This window comes from Canis lupus, chromosome 34 (genome assembly GCF_011100685.1).
Source record: "Canis lupus familiaris isolate Mischka breed German Shepherd chromosome 34, alternate assembly UU_Cfam_GSD_1.0, whole genome shotgun sequence".
Lineage (NCBI taxonomy): Eukaryota > Metazoa > Chordata > Mammalia > Carnivora > Canidae > Canis > Canis lupus.
The window spans coordinates 21,525,524-21,540,117 of record NC_049255.1 but is presented as its reverse complement, the minus strand read 5'-3'; the positions used below and the strand labels follow the sequence as shown (position 1 = coordinate 21,540,117).

Genomic DNA, 14,594 nt, shown 5'->3' with positions numbered 1-14,594 from the left:
TTAGAACCTTACATGGAGGGTTTATTACATTGCCTTGATTGATGTACTCATTAGCCACTGGTGGTCGACTCAAGCTCTAGCCACCCCACCCCCTACCCATCTCCAGAAGTTGGGAGACAGGACTGGAAGTTCTAATCCCAAATCATACCTTGGTCTTTGTGGTGACAGGCCCTATATTAAAGCTCTCTAGGGAACCCCAGCCACAAGTCATCTCTTTAGAAAAAAAGATATCCTATCTATCACTCAGGAAATTCCAAAGAATTCATAGGAGCTCTGTGTTAAAAGAAAAAAAAAAAAAAAACTTTTAAAATGCTCTTATCATCCGTATCACTCAAGAAATTACAACACTTTTTTTTAAAGATTTATTTATTCATGAGAGACACAGAAAGAGAGGCAGAGACACACAGGCAAAGGGAGAGGAAGGCACCCCACAGGAATTGATACAGGACTCGATCCCCAGACCCCAGGATCATGCCCTGAGCTGAAAGCACATGCTCAACCATTGAGCCATCCAGGCATCCTGAAATTACAATGGTTTTAAGAGCTCTTTGCTAAGAACCGGGGACAAAGACCAAATATATATTTCTTATTATGCCAACAGGGGCCATAGTTTATTTCTTTCCTGAACTGGGTAAGCAAAAGTCTCTAACTGACCTTCCTTCTCCATCTTTTCCTCCCTACAGTTGGCATTGTTACCTTCCTACATGTCTCTGCTTTTTCCCCTCCCCATCTCCTCCGCATACAGGACAAGGCCTAAAACTGCATCTTGGCATTCAAACCCCTTCCGGATTTGGTCTCAATCTGTCCTTCAAGCTTTATTTCTTCTACTCTCTTATGGTACACTATGCATCAAGCTCAACCTAGACTCATTGCTAAATCCTGAATACATGTAGGCCTTTTGCACACCAGTCTCTCAATCCAGTAGACCATTCATCAAGGCCCACTGCTGGTTCCTTTACACCCCCACGGTCTTGTGTTTTTCCTCTTTTCAACACATATCTCCTTTCATAACATCGTGTGCTGTGTACTTGTCCGCTTCCTCATTAGATGGTCCTCACGTCAACTCATCTCTCCATCCCCCACAGCACTCAGCTCAGTGCCCAGAAACCAAGTCTTGAAAACTAACTTATATTACTTGAAGAAACACAAATACATCTACTATACCAGAAGTGAAGACCACCATACTAAAATAAAACATAACAACACCCGGGGTTGGCTGAAGTTTCCATGCATCTTCAAATCAGAGTTGGTAGCTCGTTCTCCAGAGAAAGCACTTGGAAAAATTGTTTTTACCTGTTCCCTTTCGTGCATGTTCAGTTGCCTAAGTCGCTTTGAAGTCTGTAAAATGGCCAATATCTCCAATCAGAGCAGTGTTTCCTTTCCAGACAGGAAGACTGCCGCGAAGGAGAGAAGCCACGCTTGTTTTTGCGGTCTGGGCTGCGACGATGACTCATCCACTAAAGCCAGAGGCTGTCTATTTTGATCTCTCTATGTTCAGAGTCTATTTACGGTTGTAATTTTCTTTCTTTCTCTTTCTCCTTTCCCGCCCCTGGTGACTTATCGGAACGGTCACACGCATTTGACAAACGGAACCTGCATAAGGAGGGAGAGAGCATGATTGAACATGCTTTCAGCTAAAGCCCACGAATGAATGCTTGTGTTTACAGCTCTGATGATAGGGTTCCGGTAATGACTTGGCCTTTTTCTCCTTGATTGAATATTCCCCTGGGCCTGCCAGTCTGGGTTCCTGTTATTTAATGAGGACATTGGAACACAACCTCAAGATGTCTGCAAAAATGACCTTTTCTTTGGGCTGATTCCAAATGCAAAGAAAAGTAGAGCCCAAGTTAGACAGGGTGCTTCTGGAATACAGCTTTGGAATTCACTTTTTCCCTCTGAAGCTCAGAAGCCTGGAATCACATACTATCAGAGCCAGAGAGAATCATAGAGGTGATCTGGTTACAAGTTTTCATTCTGCAGATGGAGAAATCCAGGACCAGAGGGAAAAAGCAAGTCGCTGTAAATCATACGGCAGACACAGTCACAACAAATTCAAGCTTGGAACCCGTCTTAGAATTGTAGTCAGTGTTCTTTTGAATGGCTGGAGATTGAAATTAATGGCTGGCTACATGGTTGCTTAAGTAAAGGAGAAGCTTCTCTCTGTTTCCCATGTTACACCGTGGCAACATGATGCTCTGCTCTCCCTAGACTCAATATGAGAGACTGGCAGCATGAGCAAAGGAACCAGCCTCTCACTGTTAGCTCAGAGTCTCCCCATTAACTTTAAAAACCAATATAGGAGAAGAATAAGGGTCAGTGGCAGAGGGTTTTACCTGGGGCAACCTTGGAGCTCTCGCATTTGCCTCATTCAGTGTCTTCTCTGCATTTTGGCTTCACCTGTGAAATAGGGAATTAGCTTACTGACCTTGAGCGTTTTTCTGCATTTGAAGTGAGAAAATATGGTCAGAAAGTTCTTAGTTACAGAAAGCTCTGTTCTACCTGTGAGAAGGATTATTACTATGTTATTAGACTCCTATGTATGGGGTCTTCCTTTCTCTGAGGTGACAATTCTATATTCTCCTGTCAAAAGAAATATCTTCCTTCTAAATGAGAGATTTTAAAGATAATTTTTGGCTGTAACTTTTTCACATATTCATTGGAGGAAATTTGGAAATCCAGAAACATATTTTTTTAAAAGAAAATCATTACCTAGATAGAACTACATGCACATACAATTTGAATTCAGTTATTATAATTTTGCCTTTTTTGAGCTTTTTTCCCCAAATCGTTAAATGTTACCTATACGTGTGTATGTTATATGTGCATCCTATTCCAACATCAGAATGCATCATAATGTATTTAAGTGGCATAACTACACTTTTTAAAATGTTTTATTTAAGTAATCTCTACAACCAACAGGGGGCTTGAATTCCCAATCCCAAGATCAAGAGTTTCATACTCTTCTGACTGAGCCAGCCAAATACCCCTTTAATACTTTGGGAGTGTATTAGTGATTTCCTTAATATAGGTTTAAAGATTACATGAATTCCCAGCTAGAATCTCTCTGAGCCTTACTATGGATAGGGTGCCCATGTATTCTCTTGTTGGACAGGGTACATATTTTTTTTATAGTAGAAAGTCATATTATTGATAATTGTGCCATGACAGAAAGTATAAATCTGAACCATTTTGAGCAAAGTGGGTCATATGACCACTCTATTTACAGTCACAAGGAATTTTAAGAATATCACTAACCAGAGGCAATATAGCATAAGGCTAAAAACACACTTTTAGAATCAGAGCATTTGGGTCCAAGATCCAGATCCACCATTGTTAGCAAAAATGGCATAATGACACTGAATCTCAGTTCCTTTGTCTCATTTCTAAAATGCAGGCTGTTACTTGAATCTCAGACTTTTCTGCATTTGAAGAAGAATGTAAATGAAAGCCTATTGTAGCTGAAGTAAACTCTCCTGTTGAACAGATTTTTTTTTTTTAATGACACTAGTGTAATAGAGCTAGGTTCTCTTACATCAGCATTCTTCACAAGGATGTCCTAAACAATTCACATTCTGCCTGAATATGTAAATGATTACTCTGATAGGAGACAGGAGAATGAACCACTGACCCACACAAGGAGAATCTATATTTGCCCCTAGTTGGATCTCATTACACTCCACACAAAAGGATAATTAGTGTTCTCTGTAAAGCTGCCCTTTAGCTTTATTGACCACTGGTTAAAATCATATGCTATAGTTTGGAAATCTTTTGACCACACTAGTCCTTTATCCTCTGATAATATTTGGGACACTGGGATTATGCCTGTATGGTCTGTTTTAGTCATAAAAAATAGAACTTTAACTCTTCCAGGTACTATATATAAATTGATTCCCAATTTCCTAATGAGGATCATGCTTGAATTCTCTGAAGCCTCATAATGTCTTCCAGGCAGGAGAAGAATCATGGGCCACAAGGCAATCAAACAGTTATCTTCTAGTTGCGTTCTTCTCTCTGAATTACGAGAAAGAAGCTAAAATGCTTATAACCCTACAAACTAAGGCACCCAGATCTTCACATATATCACAATCATCTTGTTGGAAATGTTCTACATACACAGAGCTGACCATGCAAGGATAACTGACTACATTAATGAGACACTTGCTCTTGTCATAGTCATCAATGTTTCATCAGAAACTTTCAGAAGTTTCATCATCCCTTTGATAAAAGGTACCTTAAGTATGAATCTTTGATTTATCAGCCTCCTTCGGATTTTTTGTACATTTCTCTCTCCTTCACTGTACCTCATACAATGCCTTTGATCAATACTTGTGAAATGAACAAAACTATTCCCACCTTCTTTCCACTGCACATCCAAAACACTCATACCTTTACAGTAACCCAAATTCTTTCAGTTTCTCCTTCACCTGTGCTTTAGTGAGAACAATAAACATGGAATTACAATAACTGAGCTTCAGGGAGGTAACAGAGGGAAGCTACAACTCTTTACTACAGAAGAATTCCAATTAAAAAATGTAGAAGGGATGAGGAAACTAGAAAATGACCTCTAGGCTAAGCACGGCAGCAAGCAAGATCTACCAAGAGATGCTAAAACTGGTGGGTAAAAGTTCAAGTGGAAACAGGATATGTATATAGTCTCAAAGTATGTCCTCTAAAAAATTTAATAATCGCAAATGGAAAAACAGTAAGTTTACAGTGGAGAAATCCAGCAGATGCCATCTTTGGCAAGTGATCAAGGTTAATATCATCAATAGAACATGTCAATGTAATACACATGTTATGTTCTGAGAAGGACCTATCACCTCTGTGGTTTCCTTCCCAATGTCTTCAATAGAATCCTGAGAAAATATCAGACAAATCAAGACTGAAGGATATTTTACAAAATAACTCATCAGTACTCAACAAAAGTGTTAAGATCATGAAAGACAAGGAAACACCCAGGAACTGTTCCAGATGGTAGAAGACTAAGGAAACATGACAACTGACAGTGATGTGGGAAACAGAAATGGATCCTGGGAAAGAAAAAAGGACACTAGTGGAAAAGTTGGTGAAATCTGAATAAAGTCTGTACTTTAGTGAATAGTACCGTACCAAGGTTAATTCCTTAGTTTTGATTATTGTTCCATGGTTATTTAAGACGTTAATGTAAAGAGGAGTTGCCTAAAGGGTATACAGGATCACTCTACTAGTTTTACAACTTTTTTGTAAGTCTAAAATTATCTCAAAATAAGCAGCTTACCAAGTAACTGAGCTTGAATGCTAACACTGCTACCATCTGTGGCATGTCCTTAGGTAAGTCGCCTAACCTCTCTGAACTTCATCTTCCATCATGTCTAAAACTAAAGGAACAGTACCTACCTTTTGTTAATGTGAGGACAAAATTAAAAAAGAAATCTGAACACCTCCCACACCTTTTTAAGATTTATTTATTTTTTATTTATTTATTTATTTATTTATTTATTTATTTATTTATTTATTTTTCATTCATTCTAGAGAGAAAGAGTACATGAGTGGAAGAGACAGAGGGAGAGGGAGAGAGAATCTTAAGCAGACCTCTCTCTGAACGTGGAGCACGACTTGAGGCTCCATCCCACCTAGGACCCCTGAGATCACAACCTGAGCCAAAACCAAAAGTCAGATGCTTAACCGACTGTGCTGCCTATGCGTGTTCTGGGGGTACTTCTAAAACTAGAAACTCTTTAAAAGTATATTATATTTATTACTATATTGCCCTATCCACTTAGGGTTACCAGATAAAATACAGGATGCCCTCTTAAACTTGTGTGGTTTTTTAAAATATTTTATGTATTTACTCATGAGAGATACAGAGAGGGGTAGAGACACAGGCAGAGGGAGAAGCAGGCTCCCTACCAGGAGCCTGATGTAGGACTTGATCCCAGGACCCCAGGATCATGACCTGAGTCAAAAGCAGATGCTCAACCACTGAATAACCCGGGTGTCCCACCCTGTTAAATTTGAATCTCAGATAACCATTCTACTATAAATATGTCCCATGTAATAATTGAGACACTTCCCTTAAAACTCATATTTTTGACTAACATTCAAACCAACTTGGTATCCTATATTTTTATTTACTAAATCTGGCAATCCTACTTCTACCCAATTTCCAATTGTCAGTCCCTTTCTTTAAGACACTCCTTCCTTCCTTCCTGGAGCCTCTCTTTATACAGTGCTGATGCTCTCAGCTCTAGGATCCTCTGGCGTAACAATTTCACCTAAGCACCATGGCAGCCCATGCTCCAGGAGAGAAACACGAAGGTTAGTCAATGACAGGAGTTTGACTCTGGCAAAGGGAGTTCACGGGAAATGCATGACTCAGAGGAATTTTCTCTCTGACTTGCAATTGTGCAAAATTTATTTTTAAAATTTTAGGGTATTTTTATTACCCACCCCTTACAGCAGCCCAGTGATAGAAGTGTTATGCAAATTGTTAGGCCACAAGGAAATAAAATCACAACTACCAATAGTGCAGAAGATGGACCACCTCTTGGGATCTGTGGGGAGGGAATGAGGGAAAAAGAGGATTTGGGCACAATGCTTTCAATGTACATTATTGGACCACATAGCAGAAGTACGCCTGTTCCTGTCTCTTGACGAGAAACTGAGGCTGAGGGAAGAAAACTTAGACTCTCTCTACCTCATATGGAAATAATCATCTTTTTACTTTAGGGCTGTTCATTACATCTACATCTTTCTTTTGTATACCATCTGGTCATTAAGGCTCTGCATGAAGGCCGCCTCTTTTGTGAGTTTGTACTTCGGATTCTCCAAACTGGATATGGTTTGTTTTTCTGACTCTCCATGTTACTTTGAAAAAAGTCTAAGACCTGTACCCAGGGTCACAGACACATGTGTCTGCACTTTATCTCCTTTTTGGCTTTGAGGGTAAGGATTGTGTCATGTTCATGTCAAGATTTCCTACAGTGCCTCCAAAGCAAAGGTGACACTTTCTAAATTGGGAGTGAAGAGGCCCAAGTCCCGGATCAGATTAGCCACTGACTTGGCATACAGGTAACAGCACATACTGTTGCAGCTACAATTTTACCATTGGTAAATGGCTCCTGCTTATTCCCATATATAATCACCCAGATGATTTCAGAGATCCTTCCGGTTCCAGCATTCTGCCCTCTGGGACTCTGGTTTCTGATGGAGCGGGCATCTGAGTCATGGTCTCCTGTTGCCAGTGCCTTCCTGGCTGCCGAGAAAGACTTCCCGTGGGTATCCTAATTTTCCCTTTTGGTTGAGACTCCCACTTTCCCTTCTCTTCATCTCAGAGGTAGATCAGAAACATTAAAAGTAAAGATCTTCTGTAGGACATGTTCCAGGCTCTAGGGACACCTGAGTGAGAATAATAGGCTTTCCATGAATCAGCAGCATGAAACCGTAGGGCATCTTTCCCCTTCCTTCAGGTAGGATGTTTGCTGCTTCAAAGGGAAGATGCAATTTTATTCCATCCAACAGTAGTCACAATCACTAAGTGTATGCATTGCTTTAGAAGATATTCCTGCTGGATTTAAGTAGAGTAACACACTTCATCTTTGGGCCACTGGTTACCAGCTGTTTCACAACAAAAACCAAGTGAATAGGGCACCCCGGGTGGCTCAGCGGTTTAGCACCGCCTTCAGGCCAGGACCTGATCCTGGAGACCCGGGATCAAGTCCCACATCGGGTTCCCTGCATGGAGCCTGTTTCTCCCTCTGCCTGTGTCTCTGCCTGCCTCTCTCTCTCTCTCTGTCTCATGAATAAATAAATAAAATCTTTAAAATAAAAAAAAAAATAAATTATTAAGAACTGTTCTTCCCCTCAACGTATTTGGTAGAAATCAAATAAGATACAACTAGTAAATGGTTATTTAGAGAGTGTATACCACACACCAAGTACCCAGCTAAGTAGTTCACATATATCATTTAATCCTTCCTGATGTCCTTGCAACTTTGGTATTGTCATTCCCTTTTTAAATTTTTTTTTGAAAAGAAAATCAAAGCCTAGTTTTTTTGACACACCCACAGAGGGATGGCAATTTGGAAGGGATGGCGAGGCTAACATGACACTCATGGTTACCACAACTGAAACACCAAGGGGTGGGAGATGGCTTCACAGATACATAATGTCTCTAAAGTTAGGGCAATGGACTGCTCGCTAGTTGCTCTCTCATTTCATGTTCTTTATGATCACCTCTCTCTTCTTGATGGAGGCCTTCAGCTCAAGGATGGCGTCTGCTATCATCTCTTTGAAAGGGGAGATCTTGCCGATGCCTAGATTCTTCAAGGTGCCCTTTTCCCCCAGCTGTAATGGTGTGGGAAAATAGGCACAGTCTGTTTCTTGGGACTTAAGGAAGGAGCATTTGACAACTCCTTCCTATCTGTTCACTGCATCCACAAGGGAGAAGAAAAACCAGGCTCCAGGATAGTCATGGACAGGGTGGTAGAGCCTGCTCTACCATTGGTCTTCACCACTTCTATGGGAGCCTTCCCAGTGGTGGCTGTCAGCTGGTCCTGGGGAAAGTCCACCTTGGGAGCACACTGGAAGATCAGGGGGATGATGGTCTTCCCAGCATGGCTGCCAGGGAGGAACATTGGCTCAAGGTGGATCCAAACCCTTCATTTCTGCAACAGAAGTGTTGGCTCTGACAATGCCAGGGTTGTCACCCCAGAGATTTCAATGGGGTGATATGCTCTATGTTTCTTGAAAACTTCCATTGCATGGGAATGGAGTTAACCGGATTTGCAATGCTACAGATCATGGCCTCAGGCAATGCCGAGCAGGCAGTCGCCAGGATTGGCCACAATTGAGGCACTGGTGTTGAACAGGTCATCCCGTGTCCTGCCTGGTTTTCTCCGGGCTCCTGCTGGAATAACCACCACATGGCAACCTTTCAGGCAGTCTGGCAGCTGCTCAGGTGCCAGGCATTCTTTCACAGTTGCTCTGGTCTCCATGTGGCTCAGATCTGTGGCCACTTGGGGCGTATGAGCAATATCATAGAGGGTCAGGGGGGCTCACTAAGGGGCTACCTGATTCCTTGGGACGTTCCTAGCATGGCTATTTTAGCATTGTTCTGAGCCAAAGTGCTAAAGCTGCAGACCAAGAGGGGTAGCAGCAGGGCTGGTGAGGGCAGGGCAGAGGAGCCTGTGGTGGGCAGGTGACACCAATGACCTCCACACTGCACAGGACCGCCCAGCCCTGCTCTGCCCAGACTCTGGTACTGTCATTCCCATTTGAAAGGTGAGGAAGCCTGTGCTCAGTAAGTTTAAGCAAATTGTCCAAGGTCATGGAGCTAGCAAATAATTAGAATAGGATTCAGACACAGAATGCAACCCCTAAAATGTGGCTGTGTAACTACATACTGCCCACTTCTCACATGAAAATGCTTTAAAATCAGAAAGCATCATACACATGCATTGTCACTTAATCCTCGAAACATACCTGGGGAGTGATGAGGCAGGAATCTTTATCCCCACTTTATAAATAAACATGGATTGGCTCCATTATCATACAGCTCATAAGTGATGAAACTGGAAATCCAGCCCATTGTCTGGTTCCATGACCAGCTGCACTCACCTAAAGAGAGAAGCATAAACTTAAAGTTCAGTCTGAAAGCAGAATGACATATATTTAATACTAGAAGGAGGTCACGCCATCTTACAAGAGTATAGCTCTACCCTCTCCATGTCTTCTGAGTCAAATTGACTTATTTTATCTGGAACAAGGAGTTTTCCTGGTGTCAGCACCTCATAGCCCAAAATGGACTTTTCTCTGTCTCATGCATCATCCCCAAAGCAAAATTGCCAGCAAAGTCCTGCTTCCAGAATTTTTATTATCTATAATGATGCTGCGAACTAGGGGAAGGAGCTCTGTTCCAGGTATCAGCAGTGCCTATACTGCTAGCAGGGAGAAATCCACCTTGCACTTGGTCAGGAAAGTTAATTTGATATGAGACGAGAAAGATGGACCTGTGCCCTCAGTGTGATGTTCTTGCAGAAGCACTTTGCTGATTGTTAAAGACTTTTTTTTTTCTTAAATCAAACAAAATCTAACAAAACTAAAAAGTTAGAAGGCTCCATTTTCTGAGCAAGCAATGAAATCTCTAACTAGAAGGAAAAAAAAAAGGTCTGACATGAGGAATTCTGCAAACTGAGTGTTGGGTGATCTTCCCCGAAATGTGAGGATTCAGGCCCCTAGAATCCTCAGGTAGGACTGGAAGGTACTGCTTCATTTGAGCCTTGTGATTAAGAAGACATGTGAATAGGGTGTCCAAAGAAGGATTAAGTGGGAGAGGAGTTGTTTACATGAAAGCTGTAGCTTTTTTATTTCTTTGCCAATCTCCCCTCTGCAGGCCTCAAAAAAAAGCAGGCAGGTTGCAGGGGATGTTAATCAACTGTAAACAAACAACCCTGGAAAAAGATCATATGGTCTGACAGGCCCAGGGCTCCATGAATAATAAGCACCTTCACTTATACAGCACTTTATAGTTCACAGTACACTTTCAATTAGATCATTTCTTTTGATCCTCAACAATAAGGGGAGGTCAGCTGGGATTAGCACCCCATTCCACACCTGAGAAAGCTGAAACCAGGACAGGAAAGAAATGTGCCCACGGTTACAGGGCTAGCTTGTAGCAGAACAAAAATTTGAACCTCTGTCACTGACTCTAGAATACAGGTTTCCCCCTATTATGCCACATTATCATAAAGCAAATGTTGAAAACAGTCATACCTATTGTTTGAGTATAAGCAAACTTCCTTACATAGTTGCACTGAAGTTAAATGAATAAAATCTACCTTCACCATCCAAGATTGGAAAACAAAAAGTATAAACAAAATTAAACATGGGCAAGTAACTGAAAGGTCACCACCTACTAAATGGAATTAAAATGAATCACTTAGGATCTCATTCAAAGATCTATTATTGCTTTGGTAGAAAGGTATTTCACTTTCAGGCTAACTAAATGCTACAACTTCTTTAAAATGAGTATTCTATACAAAGATAGGTCTAGTCTCTGCCATCATTCACCCATTCCACAAATATTTGTCTTGTTTCATGCCAGTTACTGACCTTCCCAAGTTGACTGTGAAAATACTTTGGTAGGTTGGTTTCATGGAGGAAGAAATAACGATCACCATTTTTAGCACTGACCGTGAAATAACAAATGTTTATTTAAGATAAATATTTTCCTCATACGTAAAATGAGGAGGACATTGCCTCCTGCTACCAGGATTATTTAATGGAGGATTAGATGAATTAATAGAGACCATTCGTACAGTTCACCTGTACTTTTTAAATAAAATACTTTGTTCTAAAAAACTCTTTAAAAAAGTATAGATACACGTGAAACAAGTGAAAGAGAAGTCTCCGTTTGAGTGGAGTGGGTGGCAGGGCTTGCACAGAAGTAAATCCAAGCCCTCGTGGCCATGGATGTCTCCGGCCCAGCAGAGTCCGGTTACAAGGCCACTGTGCAGAGAGAGCTCCCACCACTCCTTCATAATCCCAGGGTACTTTGTACCCGCCTCTCTAGTAGGCCACCACATTTTATTATCATAAGGAATCTTTGCCTGCCCTCCACACTAGACTGAGCGCTCCTTGAGGATGGGCGCTATGTCTTGCTCTGTGTCCCTACTCCAGAACATTCCCCATATAGTCTCGGATTCGCTGGACCTCATTAATTAATGTGTTCTGAATAAACGCATGCATTAGTGAGTGAGCAAATGAACAGTAAGTCTCTTTAAGAAGGTAATGTTCTTGGAAAAGCTGAATCACCAGAACAAATACAATTAAGATAATACTCTGTTGCATTACTCTACTGCATTTCAAAACCTAACAATCATAAGGTAACATCTCTAATTTTGTAAATGGAGAGGATGCCAGCCTTGATGGACCTGCCAAAGCCAGTAAGTCAGGGTCTGAGAACGAGGGATCCAGGCATATAGTTCCCAGACACATTCCTAGTCCTAAGGAGAATCACTGCTATCAAGTTTATCACCAACATCCTCCTGATTATCAGAGGTCAAGAGCACAAGCAGCAAACCATTTCTCTACTGGCTTAGGCCAAGGAGAGGCTTGATAGAGTGCCAGGAAGTACAATGAATGTTTTACCTTACAAATGCTGAGGAGACAACATGTTCCTTTTAGCATTAATTGCTTCATTCAAAAGAAGCCATTTCGAATCAGTCTGGCCTTTTTCCTTGATGAGCAATTTCAGGCTGCCTACCAAAGCTTTTGTTTGTTGGGAGGAGAGAGGAAGAGAAAGCATTTTGTTAAGGCATTTTAATTTTCATATTTAATGAAACAGATTGGGTAGCAGGTTCCTCTGATTTTATTTTCCTGTTCCCTGAATACCTTCTTCTGTATTACATATTCTGCTGGAGCTTCCTGCAAGAACTTTGCTACATTTCACAAGTTAAGGCTGTCAAATGTTACCCACTGAATCAAATATATTTCTTGTGCCAATATTCGGTTGTTATTATTATTGTAACAGACCAATCATAAATCTCAAAGCTGGAGAGAAAGAGAACATGGACTGATGTTTCCCCATATTCTCTTGAGCACATAAAATTATATAACTCTCTGAAGCCTTCGTATTATTGCTGCACCTAAAATGCTTTGCATTCTTCACAGGAGAAATTCTTTAAAGGGGTTACTTTTCCTGGGTAAGAGAGAATTAGACGATCAATCAGAAATTTCATTGGTTTTAATTAATTAACAGGGATACAGAGAAAAAAAAAAAACACCACTGGATTGGAGTCAGGAGACAAGCTCTCTCGTTTCAGCTATTATTTATTATAGTGTTTTCTTCTTTTTCTCCCTGATAAAAGGAGGGCAGAGAGATTTTGTCTGTTTTGTCCATATTTAGAACAAAGCAGTAACAGAGCCTGACCCATAATAGAGGCTCAATCAAAATTTGTGGAATAAATGAATAAGATCATTCAGCTGTTTGACTTGGTTTTCCTGGGCCTCAATTTCCTTCTTTGTTAAAAAACCAAAAGTGTTGATTATGTCTGTGTTTCCTACCTCACAGATGAGATAAATGATGGCTTTGTGAAACTGTTGAGTTATGCACATAATTAAAGGAGTAGCATCATTAGTAATAGCAGCAGGTCTGCACTTGATCAGCTGTGTGACCTTGGCCAAAACATTTGAATTCTCTAGGCTTTCAATTTCTCATCTGTAAACGGACAGGATTGGACTAGACGATCCCTAAATTTCCTTCCAGTTCAAACCAAGACCTTAAACAAGTCAACAAATACTTTAGTACCTACTCTATGCAAAATACTCTTCTAGGAAAAAATACCGAGGTATAATCTAAGAGATTTCAAAGAAAAATAAAAACAATAACTTTTCTAAAATACTTTCTCTTGGTTATTTTTCTAATATAAAAGCAGGCCATTAGGGAAAAGCATGGGAAGATGTGAAAACCAGATTTCACAAGAAAAGTCATTTGGGGAAATCAAAAATTGAGTTAGCTGCTGGTATGCATCTTGTGGAGATCATTCTGACCTTCCAAACTGCTTGTGCAACAAACTTGGATTTGACATTTGGTGTTGGCTTTTACAATCTACCTAATGAGAAATATCTTTACAAAGAGTGACAGCATGCTGCTTAAAACTGTTGAAGAAAATAAATAGGCTATTGTGATTTAAACACGCTACTTCCTTTGAGTGTGTGGACAACTCAAGGCAATTCCAGTCACAAAAAGAATAAGCATTTTCACAGCTCTCAGAGGAATTCATTGATTCAAGGAGTCAGAAAATTTCCGCCAGAACTCAACTGATCCAATGAAGGAACCAATCCATCAACAAATATGAATGGTATACAGATACTAGACACTAGGGAATTAAATATGTGAGACAACAATACTTGCCCTCAAGGATATTTATAAGATCACCCATGATATAAAGCTAAAAATCCTTCCAATATAACATGCCCCAAATTAATTTCATACTTTTAAACCCCAAACCTACTCAACTTCATTTGGCCTATCTTGAAAATTCCCATTTCAGTTCGCAGCTTTACCTACACAAACAAATAAAGAACAACTTTTCTTGATGCCTACTCTCATTACCAAGACTTAGTATCATAAATGACCCCATGAAATCCAAAGGAAGGCATGGGAAGACGTCTAGGAGGAGAAGTACATTCAGCAAAACAGATAAAGCTCTGCTTCAATAATAAATTATCAACGTATCAATGGTTTAACACAACAAACATTTACTGCTTACACAAGTTATAGCCTGATGGAGGTTGGCTGTACTGAGTGGTTCTTTGAAGCCATCATTCAATAATTCAAGTTGCTTCTACCTTTACACTACCATGGGTATATTGTCTTCCAGACTCACCATAAGAAGAGAATGGGGTATAGAATATATGAGTTATTTTTAAAGGTCAAGCTTAGAAGTGCTTTATGTCTCTACTGCTCATATCCCATTGGCCAAAACTTAGTACAATAAAACTCAGTCCTAATTCAACCTCAGATAGGCTAGTGAGTGTAGTCTTTTAGCAAATCCAGGGAGAGAAAATTGTGTGGTAAACTCAGAGTGTTCTCTTCACCACAAGGGCTGATA

General features: G+C 40.5%; 1 pseudogene; it reads right to left on the bottom strand.

Moving 5' to 3' along the window:
• Positions 1–8,190: 8,190 nt before the first annotated feature.
• Positions 8,191–14,594, bottom strand: part of LOC100683832 — an 82,921-nt pseudogene continuing 76,517 nt past the window's right edge.